Source organism: Pogona vitticeps, chromosome 4 (genome assembly GCF_051106095.1).
Source record: "Pogona vitticeps strain Pit_001003342236 chromosome 4, PviZW2.1, whole genome shotgun sequence".
Taxonomy (NCBI): Eukaryota; Metazoa; Chordata; class Lepidosauria; order Squamata; family Agamidae; genus Pogona; species Pogona vitticeps.
Window position 1 is genome coordinate 38,627,796 of NC_135786.1, and position 12,248 is coordinate 38,640,043.

Below are 12,248 nucleotides of genomic sequence, written 5' to 3' on the forward strand. Positions count from 1 at the left end.
GTAATAATGAACTATGTTGTGAACTTTCCATCAATATACTAATTATAGTTGCCCATACTTTTTGGATTTAATTTCCACCTGATTCTACTATTTAGATTCTCATACCCAAACTACATGATTATACCACTTTCGTAGTGTGGTATCATGTCACTTGGCGATATATTGTTGTTGTGCAAGCAGAGGGTGGATTTTCTATATGGAGATCACAGTTTGTGTAATGACAAATGGTCCAATCCACAGTACTCCACTGATTAAACTTTATAATCAGCAAAAGATCAATCGGATATTGCCTTTGGTCTTTAAGGTACAATAAATCTCTTCATGGTTTTTACAAGTCACAGAGGACCTAGAAAAGAACTCATGATGGTCCCTTCTCCATCTTCTTCTCTAAGAAGACTAAAATTATGCCACAGCTAATGCTGTACTGCCCATACAGTATTCAAGGTTTGTTCAAACTCTGGCAACTTTCTACATCAGGAGGAGTCTTTTTTGTATCTTCTTTTTAGCATGATGGCAAGAGATACGCCCATTGCAATGGAAACACAGATAATCCTGGAACATTGCCTGCAATGTCACTTCTTTGGAATTCCACTCAGTCAAAATTATTCTGTAGATCAAAATACTAGCAAACAATTGGTAGGTAATTCAGAAGGAACCATGGGGGGCGGGAACAATCAAAAAGCTCAGATTGAACAACCAAACAACTCATGCATGTGGGCATGCGGGGAAGTGCAAAGCAGGCAAGCTTTATTCAGAGATGATAAAAGCAAGAAAGTCTCATGGCAAAACGCAACAGCCTCATCCTTCAAGATATAATGTGGATTCAATAACATTGTTTTAAGGTGTGCTTTTAATTTAATTCTGTTTTAATATTTGATCTCCTTCTGTGTTTTAATTGCACTATTCATTCAATTTCACTGCAAGTCTCCTTGGATCCTATTTTTAGCAGAAACGTGTGATATGAATTCCATAAATAAATTAGGGGTGTGCATTGGTTTCAGTTGAATCCCTAATTCTGAACTGAATCAGTCAAATTTGGATCAATTTGGATCAATTTGTATGGGGGTCTGGATTGAAAAAGATGGCCATATTAGGATCCTGTATGAAGTGAAAATATTTAGGTCACTTTAGGGATCCTTTACTTACAGATGGAGCAACACAGAGAGAGTCTGTACCTCATGGGGAGTAGGGGTGCTGATGGGAGACCCAATCCATTGCCCAGTGGCTACTGATCTGGAGATTCAAGCATCTAAATTGAGTGGGAAAATGTTCCCCTCCTCCAAAACACACTCTCTTTTTTGGCTCTCCATCATTTGTAAATCTGGGGATTTTCTTCAAGCTCTGGAAAACTGTTGCCAATACTAGGGAGAAGGAAAAAGCTGAATACATAGTCAAGACTGAGCATCTGAACGTGCATATTTTAAGAACTATACTTAGGAGGATAAAAAGGGGAAACATTTTACAGATTCCTACCATGAAATCACTTGAATCTTTCCTATCTGAAATTCGGTAGGTTTATTTCCCTCCTTAAGTTTTATGATGTCTCCAATTTTCAAAAACATCAGAGGAGAAATATTATAGGCATTTTGCTTTTTCCAGTGCAAGTCATCCTCCATTAAAAAATTCTCTCTCCAGTTCATTCAGTAGCCACAAATTTGATTCATGAGAAAGAACTTTGTCTGTTGAAAAATGAGAAGGGGCGCCACCTAGGTTCTGTGTGAAAGAGAGTTTGCAGCCTGGGAGCAACTTTTGTAAAAGCATCGTCTTGGGCCCTCCCCAAACATGAATGTGAAAATGTTAAGGAGCAAAGGAAGCACTTTCTACATAAAACTTCAAAAAAATAGGGAGGCTCAGAAAGGGAGACCTGATCTTCCAGACAGAGCTGGTTCTGTGATTGTTTATTCTATCTCTGAAAAAGGAATAATTCTGTGGCTTAGATATTATTTTATCATAGGCATCCTTCAGTCTCAAGAGACTATGGTAACATGCTCTGTATCAAGAAGTGTCCTCTCCAGAGCATGAAGCCTGGGTAAAGTAGTATGGATATGTGGTCTATATTTGTGTCAGTTAGATATGGGCACGGATCAGAAAAATGATTGTTCGTTTTGATTCATCAAGGTCAATGAATCACAAATTACAGATTTACAATTTTTTCTGAAGAATCCACAAATTGATTAGTCAATTCATTTTTTTACTTTAGAACCCTATAAAATACCCCCCGAGCACCCAGAGACACCAAATTCACAGAGAATCTTTCCCTGACTCCCTACAATCTCTCCAGGTTTGGTGAAGACTGGCTTTCAGACATCCAAGTTATACACCTATGAGTGGGTCCCCACAGGAAAGTGCTCTTTAGCAGCTGGCTTGGAGAAACCCAATCTTCACCAAACTTGGAGGGATTTTAAAGGAGAGTCAGGGGAAGCTTCTCTGTGATTTTGGTATCTCTAGGTGCCTTGGGGAAACTTTCTTGGGAAGGACTTTTTGTGGGTGTATAACCTGATATCTCAAATCCAATCTTCACCAAACTTGGAAAGACTGTAGAGGGGAGCCAGAGGAAGATTTTGGTGTCTCTAGGTGACTGGGAGTCATTTTATAGTCAAATCAATCAATGAATCAAAAATCACTAAAAGTTCACTGATTCGTACGAATACAAATCAATGAACTAGCAATTTTAAAAATGAATTTGGTGATTTGTTTTTTAATTCATGCCCATCTCTAGTGTTAATATATAAAATATCATTAATATATCAGCACAAATATAGTAAGGATGCTATATATCACACAAGTCTGTCTTAGGAAAAACTGCCTTTATGGTGAATCATAAAATCTGTATTTTTCTTTTCTTTCTCCAGAGGTTATTTGCCAATTGTTCTGATCTGACTGGATCAGAGAGAAAAAGCCCATTTGCAGTATAATGCCTACTCCATTTTGGAGTATGCACTGCACTATGATGAACCAATGTTAGTATTTCCAAATACAGCTTTTTAAAAAGTTATCAGTTCAGATTTCTTTATGCCAAAACCTCTTCTTAAAATAAATTAATTGCATGTATAGATTTTGACTGCTAGCCTGGTAGCTGAAACAGATATCATTCTAATTCCTTTCTGTTTACTTCCAGCTCAAGTTCTGATCCAGACCCTGGGGACAGGCTCCTGGTGAGTACTTTCCCTTATCCAAGTATCATTCCAGTTGTTAGGAGTTCCACTGCTGTAACATTACAACAATTATGGGTGGAGATCTAAACATATGCTCTTTTATTGACCCTGTGGAAGAACCATATGAGAGAGGCATTTTCCTCTGCCTGTAGCATAAGTATCTCATTATGGAAGTGAATACTCATTAAAATGCCATCCATAATTGAAAACATCTTTCCCTTAAACCTCCAGGCAGCACCTTTACCACATTTGGAAAGTTCTGGGAATTTAATTACGAAGAAATCCTGCCTCTTTTAAAACTCATTTAGGCTCAAATGTGATGAGACAGGTTTAAAAAGTTGTGCTTTTGTTTGCCTTCCATTGAGGAATTATCGGAATGATTATTCAACAGAGTTTGTTGGAGGGTACTGAGCAAAGGGGCAGTGATGTTGAAGTGGGAAGGGGGAGAAAAGAATCCAAGGACATTTTGTTTTGTTTCCAAGGAATCATAGAATCATAGAATAATAAAGTTGGAAGAGGCCTATAAGGCCATTGAGTTCAACCCCCTGCTCAAGGCAAGAATACAAATCCAAGGCTATCTGCCAGGTGGTTGTCTAAGTTTTGTTTTACTTTATAAAGTAAAACCAACTGTACAGTAAAGCATTAAATATAACATTAACCACCAAAACACTAAGGCTGTATACATAATTGAATACTGCAGAATCTGCTGTAGTTATAGTATGACTTGATCTGAAGTATTTTTTTTCCTGATCACATAACACAAAGGCTGATTTGAATTGATCCAGCCTCTGAGGGCTTCTACTCTTCTGAAGCTGGAATAATTTGAATGGACTTTATACCATGTGATCAGTTGATTTGTTCTTCTTAAGATGGGGTGGCATTCTCTGGGTAGTGTTTTGGTGTCAAAGGCAGTTGGGGCGTGATGTTCTGGACCATAGGAACACCTGCCCCTGTCTTCTTTCATCCCAATTGTCCGCTGAAATTTTTAATTTGTTAAATATATGAGATAAGTGCTACATCACCTTATCACCTTATCAATAGTGTTGATATACTGATTTGCCCTTAGATTACCTTCAGCTGAGAATTATTTTTTAAAAAAATTATGAACAAAACAGAAACAACCCAGATGAAATAAGACGTTTCTATGGTATGTGGTATTTCTGTCCATGTTAAGAACTTTGGAATGCTGCCACCTTTTCCAGAACAATGCATAACACTTTCAAAACGAGGTGGCTTGGCAGTAAACCATAAAAGCATCAGCAAAGGCAGGACCAGAGGAAGGAAAGGAGGAGGAGGCCTGTGGACTGAAATGTGAATTGTATCACATTGAGTGTGTACACTGATCTCTTGAGTCAATCTGCAGCCCCCGTGTGAGCACTGACTGTGAATTCAGCTGTAATACAGGATGCGAATCAAATCACAGTAAATGGAGCCTGTCCTCCAGAAGCATCTGTGCATCTTGACGTACCTCTCCATATCCTGGGAAGAAAGGAAAGCAGTAACAGGAAGAGAAGAGCATAGTCACAGCCCAAGACAGAATCTTAAATAAAGAATTAAAATAATCAGTAGATTTTACTAAACTAGATTCAGTTTCAAATTTTCTTTGTGTGCCCAATACTTTTTAGAATTTTTCTGTAGAATGTCTTTCCAGAATTTTTATATTGTCTTTTTAATTGATACATTTGTTTCAAGGAAGTCACAGAAGCTGCAAAAAGGTGCCAGGCCTTATAGACATCAACTCTTGTAATTCTTCTTTTCTGAGTTTATTTCTCTGAATCATGGATTAAAACAGGGACTGGGGAAATGGCAATGTACCGACAAATCTCTTCAATATAGCTGCTAACTTCTGATATCTGACCCTATCTCAAGAACTCAACAGCACACTTTCCCCACTCCACTGACCACAGCTGATTACTGCTACCCTGTGATAATCAATGGTTCCTGCCTTTCTGAAGATCTCTGTGGCTCTGCATATTAATTACAGTAATCCACTTTTCCTTCAGAAATACAGGGCAATACCAGCCCTTCCTTTTAGTATTGCTGCTTTCCTTTATTCCCAGGATATGGACAGGTACTTCAGGATGCATAGGTGCTTCTGGAGAACAGGCATGCAAAATGTAGGGACAAAAGTAGCCGAAAGCACTAGCAGCAATGGGAAATAACAGCTTTTTTTTCTTTCAACAAGCAGAGAAGAAAAAAAGGAGATGGCCACCAGTATCTTGATACTGAGAGTCTGTCATGGGATTAAGATGCGGGTGGGGACTGAGGGCCTAGAGTTAATAACTGAAGGCCTAGTTTTAAAATAATTAAATTAATAGCTTCTTTGAAAGCCCTAAAATGTTTGCAGTTTAACACAGTCTACATGACTTAATAGCTCTTTAGAGATTATGGTGTATCTTCTGTTTATAGGACTATCTCCCATTACAAAGCAGCACATATTGACAAACCTTATTATAGGTTGCCATTAATTTCTCCAGTATCTTTTGTTTTTTGCAATCCAGGTTGTCGCCCAACAGCATCTTTGCTGTGTTTTTGTCTCTCAGAGCATAAAGGCAACATACAGAGGCATATCAATATCAACTTGTCTATGTTTGCAAAGGAAGGCCGAAATGCAAATCGTCCAACCACAAGAACATCTGGGAAACATGTGGAATCACACTGGAAACCTGAGAGGCTTTGAGAGAGATGTGATGAAGTTTCTGTTAATTAAGCTATATTATTTATCCAAAAGTCAGTTTTCCTAGTGCAAGTAAACTTGCCATATATGTAATATCTTAAAAGTCATTGGTTAAAGAGGATTACTCAACTCTTTTTCTGCAGGCTCTTACCTAGACATCTATAATAATATGTGTAATTTAGCATTTGTCCACCTCACTTAGGCTATAGTTTTAAACCTAGAATACGTACATTTCACTGCTGGGGAAAAAAACCCTACACTTGGCAATCCAGTTGTCTCCATTGTTATTTTCATCAAGATTCTGAATTGAGCCCAAGTCATTTCATCTTCTTCCTTTGTATTGCCATCTTGTTGGGTACTTGCAAACAGCTGTTCTATTCATCATTTACTCATATTGCACAGGATGGCCTATCTCTTTTTTCCTTGTAACTTAATTATTGGAAACCAGGCTGGAAGCAGAGACTGTGCTTTCTCTTTGCTGCAATTCCTTTATTGCAGCCGATATCAACCAGTTAACCCTTGTTCCTTGTTGGATCTGTAGCAAAACAAGAATGAGCAGGTTGGCCTTTTGTTTTGGGGAGAGCAAGGCAGGATAAAGTGGAAGTTACTTCTGAATGGAGAAGTAATCTACTTCTTTGGATAGGATCTAACTGCACAGAAAATAATTCCACCCCTCCCCCAAAAAAGTCTGACAAAAGAGACTACAGATGAAAAGTCCATTGCTTTATAGATATGGACAGAAAGCAGAATTCAATTCTTAATCCCAACTAGATCCACTGAATGAACAATATTTGTGTAAGTGTTCATTTAGCAGTTCCCATTTGTTCAATGGGTCTACTTATTTAACCTTAGGATGAAGGTTAAATCCATTTGTTAGGCCCCAGTCTGCACATATGCTGCTGAAAAGAGCAACTTGTTATTCGTATGTTTCCTTCTCATTCCTTGAAGAGGCTCAGCCAAGTTTTCAGCAGCCATAAAGATAGCAGATAGGAAGATGCATTGCCTGAGTGGATCTGGAGGTGTAGGTGGATGATCTTGGGGAAAGGCACTCCACCAAGTAACAGGGTCCCAAACTTGACCTAGGACATCAGAGGTAGTTAGTGTAGGTGAGCCAGAACTGAAGTGACGTGGTCAAATTTACTCATATCTGCCACCAGTCTTGTAGCCACATACTTCACCTTTTGAAGTCTTGTAGCCACATGCTTCACCTTTTGAAGTCTCTAAGTACACCTCAAGGAAAGCCCCACATAGAAAGCATTGTGTGTTGTCAGCGTGTTGGTGACACCTCACTTCAAATCTCCTGATGATCTACCCCAATGGCTTGACATTCTGTAGATGTTAAAAAGCATTAGGGAGATTGACAATCCCTGGGGAACACCACAGGTGAGAGTTCAAGGGGCTGACAATTCATTCCCAAAGAGTACTCTCTTGAGGAATGATTGGAGCCAGCTAAGCACTGAACTCTCAATCCTCACGTCCAAAAGCATGTCCAGGAGGGTACCATGGGCAACATCAAAAGCCACTGAGAGATCCAGGAGGACCAGCAGGGTCAGACCTTCCATGTCTGCCTCCCTAAAAAGGCCATTGTGCAGCACAACTGGTGCTGTTTCGGTACTGCACCACAGCCTGAATCCAGACTGGAATGTATCAAGGCAAGTCTCATCCAGGTAGATCTGGAGCTACTACGCCACCATGTACTTGATCATGTTGCCTTTAAATGGTATATTTGCAATAGGCCTGAAATTGTTAAGATTGTCTATTGGTAGACTGGATCATTTTACGATGGGCTGTATAATAGTTTTCTTGACACCTGAGGGGAGGCACCCTTCCTTCAATGACGCATTAATGATGTTAACAGCCCCGTTTGCAAACACTTCATTGGCCACTTTTATAAGCCATGGAGGGCAAGGGTGGAGCAGGAAGATGGTTGGTCTACAGTGAGCCAGCGCCCTGGACACTTCACATGATGTAACTAGCCCAAACTGAACCAAATGGGCAGAGGGAGGGGATGTGCAGGGAATCCCCACCAGATGAACCAAACTGCCAGTGGAGTCAAGATCATGCCAAATGGCTTCAATTTTAGCTTTGAAGAAGGCTGCAAACTGATTGCTGGTAAAAGGAATAGATTTAGACCATTGCTGACCAGGGGTGGTGAGGTTGTGAACTAGTTGCATAGTCTTGTCTTAACTGTGTGAGCTGTTTCCCACATACCACCCACTAAAGGCATGAAGTCCTTCTACATTGTAGAAGTCAGTGGGCTTTATGAAGTTGCCTCCTACTGTGGCTCCTGTACATACATGCACGTGGGCACATATTAAAATTAAAGTAACACTGCACATGTTGCTTTAATTAGGAGCAAAGTTAAATGGCAACCTGCAGGCAAGAGCAGATCTAAGCAAATAAGTTGGTATCTAGTTAGGTTACTGGCATCTCTGTAATATGGTCTCTAAAACTGGTGTAGTTAATGCCTTTGCTTGTGATAGATATCTCATTAAAAAAAAAAAAACAACAACATATCCCTCAAAGCAGCTTTATTTTCTCTTTCTGTTTTCACACTTTACCAGCATACTGAACCTAGCATGCTGTTCGGCTTTTTGAAAATGTTGTAGGTTTTGCCAGGGAGTGTACTGATAAAATGTGATAGGCAAGCATTAACCAGATAGGGGTTTTTTTGGTACCAAAACAAACTGTAGATTATGACAAACAAGGGGCAAAACATTCCCAGAGTATACAGCAGCAAAATATTAGTCACTGAGAACGTTTAGTTATATTTAATAGCTCATTTATATAAGACACAGCAAAAGCGGGCAGGCTTGAAGTCTTCCTCATAAAAGGGAAGCAAACAGCCATTTGCAACAAGCTCAGTCTAATTTATCATGTAAATGCCATCAGAAGAGTACTTGGCAATGCAGAGTATTATTAATTACAATACTCTCTTGCTTGAAGAGTCAAGACAATACAGAACAAGAACAAAATAAAGACTAATCAAGGCAGTATCCAGTCTCCCCCAATATAATATTCTCCTTAGTGTTAATGTTGAACTACTGTACATGTCCTATTTTGCCAGCATGGCCAATGACCTGCAAATTAGTGGTAAGGGATGGGGATAGTTCAGCACACCCAGAGGGCACCAGTTTACAGGAGACCACCTTATATTTTTCAAGTTCCTAAATAGCAAGGCCCATTTAAAGCTATTTTAATCAATTAACAATATGAGTTTCAGCTGAGTTTTATAAACTGGCACATAGAAAAATTTCCATGTAGACAAAACTAATAGTTCTGGCACAAAACATGATTTATTTTTCCATGAACAGTAGCAAACATCATTGTAGAAGATGCAAGAATGCCCCTTTTAAGACAGTGTTTGCCATTTGCAATTTTTGCATGCACTCATATTAAAATTTATTAGTGGGTCTGTATAAAGCTGATGCCTGGTTAAATTGAGGCATTTTTAAAAGGAATTTTATGAGTTAAAAAAAAGAGAGATTAGTCTAACCCAGTAATTGATTAAACATTTCACCCTTGTCCAACAGCTCTGAGTCAAGATATGCAGGAATGCTAAAGCCCTTATAAATTATGAAATACTGACAGAAGTGCTGGATTGGAACATCTGACTGGATGTTGCTATCGTGGGAAAGGACCCAGCTGATACCAGTAAGAGTGTATACCTGATGAGTTTACTTGCCCTGCCACCTGTCCAGCCTTTGGCAAACTTCATGATTTCAGAATGCCACTTGAAAGAGGGACTGATAAACCATTTGTACCTAGAAAATCTTGGGAATGTTGCCAGAATCATTTCAACAGCACCCCTACAGCCCACTGGAGTAAGCAGGGATTTGCCGACTCCATGTCTACGAGGGGAAACTGCCCCAGAGCAGCCATATAACTCTGTTCCACTAAAAACTCCATCTGCATTTCAAATTACAGCAACTGGAGAGCTGTGCATTCATTACAGACATAAGAACATGAGAAGAGCCCTGCTGGATCAGGCCAAGGGTCCATCTAGTCCAGCTTCCTGTATCTTATAGTGGCCTCACCAGATACCTCTGGAAGCACAGGAGGCAATTAGATACCTGTCTCCTGATACCCCTCCCCTGGATCTTGCATTTTGAGGTACCTTCCTTTTAAGCCTGGACATCTGTTACCTAGTGACTGAATGTGGTATTGCGGGCTTCAATCACAGAGATGCATATAAATAATTTAAAATTACGGTTAGAAAGCAAATGACCCTAAGATGTCTTCCTAGTGTAGATGCAAAAATCCATATGTCTAGATTTCCTAGTTTTCAAGCTGTGGTTCCAACAGACAGACTGAGGACTTGACTACATGGCTCAACTGGAGCAGGCTACTTCAGGCTAAATAGGGTTGTTGAAGTTTGGGTAGAGGTCTAGTGTACCATTTGGTGCAATCTTTGCATCCACATGGAATACGCACCTTGAGGAACCTTATTTGGCTAGTCTTCCTTAAGGAAAAAAAAAACCAAAAAACCAATCCCCCTTTATTTATTTATTTATTTATTTATTTATTTATTTATTTATTTATTTATTTATTTATTGATTGATTGATTGATTGATTGATTGTAAGTATATACACAGTATATCCATACAATGAAATTCACAGACACCCAGAGACCAGACACATGCACACACATAAAATTCCCCAAACACTCCCCACCCACTAAAAGTCCCCACTAAAAATACAAACATCTACACCGCAGGCCAAGTAACGCAGTCCAACTAACTATTCACTACTGGTGGTCTTTAAGCTCATTATTAAGTGCAATTATAGCTCTGGGATAAAAACTATTCAGAAAACGTGTGGTCCGAGTCTTAATTGTTCTATATCTTCTGCCAGACGGCAACAGTTCAAAAAAGTTATAAGCAGGATGGGAAGAGTCTCTCAGGATGCTGTGTGACTTTCTCAGACAGCGGGATGTGAAGATGTCATCCAGGGTTGGTAGCTGGAGCCCAATGATATTCTGGGCAATTTTAATGGTTCTCTGTAGAGCTTTTTTGTCCGCTACAGAGCTACTCCCAAACCATGCCAGAATGCCATAGGTTAGGACACTCTCAATGGTGCTACGATAGTATGACAGAAGTAAATGCCGAGATAAATTTAACTTGCCGAGCATTCTCGGGAAATACAGCCTCTTCTGTGCCTTCTTCACTAGCATGTTGGCATTTATATTCCATGAGAGGTCCTCTGAGATGTAAGTGCCCAGAAATTTAAAACTACCAACTCTCTCCACTTCCTCGCCATTTATGTACAGTGGTAAATGTACATTTCTCTTCCTCCTAAAATCAATTATGAGTTCTTTAGTTTTATTGATGTTAAGTGTGTTCCCTTCTACTTCTGGGAAGAGATTTTCAATTTTTTTTTAAAGAAAAATTTCTAGGAGGTATCCTAATACCTAATACAGTGCTATTCTAATAGATTTTTTTTTTTAAATACTTTTGCTTCCTTCTTGTCTCCCTCCATGGAGAGGCAGAGGAAGCGTTTAATTTCCCAATATCATGAAATGGCTAAGCTGTCTTCGTAAACCACTTAATGATATTGGGAAATTGAAAGCAGCAAGTTCCACTTTGGTTCAGTTCCAGCAATTGTCCATGCTGGAAACAAACCAAAATGGAGCAAATCTACTCTCACACACAAAAGACTGTAGCCCCTGAGGGGAAAAAAAACAAGAAGCATGTAGGAACACTCTAGGGATGGGCTGGTTGGCACATGCATCATCTGGTCAATGGCAAAAGAAGCAACTCAGCCAGTACCCTCAGTGCACCAAACAATGAAACAAATGCCTGTCTGAGCACACCCCGACATACAGATAGAAACCCTCTATCTTTGTTTCGGAAAATCAGAGGCAAATAAATGAAACTACAACATTTGTGCCATTCTTCACATTACTGTGTTTTTGGATTTCACATTGAGCTTACAAGTTCCCCTCTCAAGCATCTTGAGGCTGGAGTCAGACAATAATTTTAAGAAGAGCTGAATGCAGTACATGTTTAACCATTTCATAATTTTAATTAAATCATAATTTTGCATGTTCTCAAAGCAATTGCTTCTGTGTTTACCTCCTGGACACATAGTAGATGGAATAATAGTTCAATGATTCCCATTTCAAGAAGAGGGTCATCACCAAATAGTTTTTGTTTATTATGAATTTTGTATGTCTAAGACCAGGCTTACATGTAAGGGCAAATAAAGTTTCACTGCTTAGATCCTGAACTTTTGTGACTGGGTTCCGAAAGAGAAATGTATCATGGATGGACTTGTTCTTCTCTAGCACTGGATGAAGATAGTTACTCTGTATATTTGTAAATCTCTCAACTAAAACGTTGAGATGTCTGAGGTTGGGTGGGAAAGCTGCTTAGAAAACAGGATCAAACTTATCCTTCGGCTCTTTTTTAATCATA

The 12,248-nt window shown here is 39.3% G+C and overlaps 1 protein-coding gene across 5 annotated transcripts in view; it reads left to right on the forward strand.

The window, feature by feature from the left end:
- Nucleotides 1-12,248, forward strand: part of SYT2 (synaptotagmin 2) — a 184,130-nt gene that overhangs the window by 83,595 nt on the left and 88,287 nt on the right. For all 5 annotated transcript variants that reach the window (XM_020782564.3, XM_020782567.3, XM_078393334.1 and 2 more), the window contains exon 2: nt 3,119-3,155. The gene's annotated coding sequence lies outside the window, so the exon portion shown is untranslated. The remainder of the gene's footprint in view (nt 1-3,118; nt 3,156-12,248) is intronic.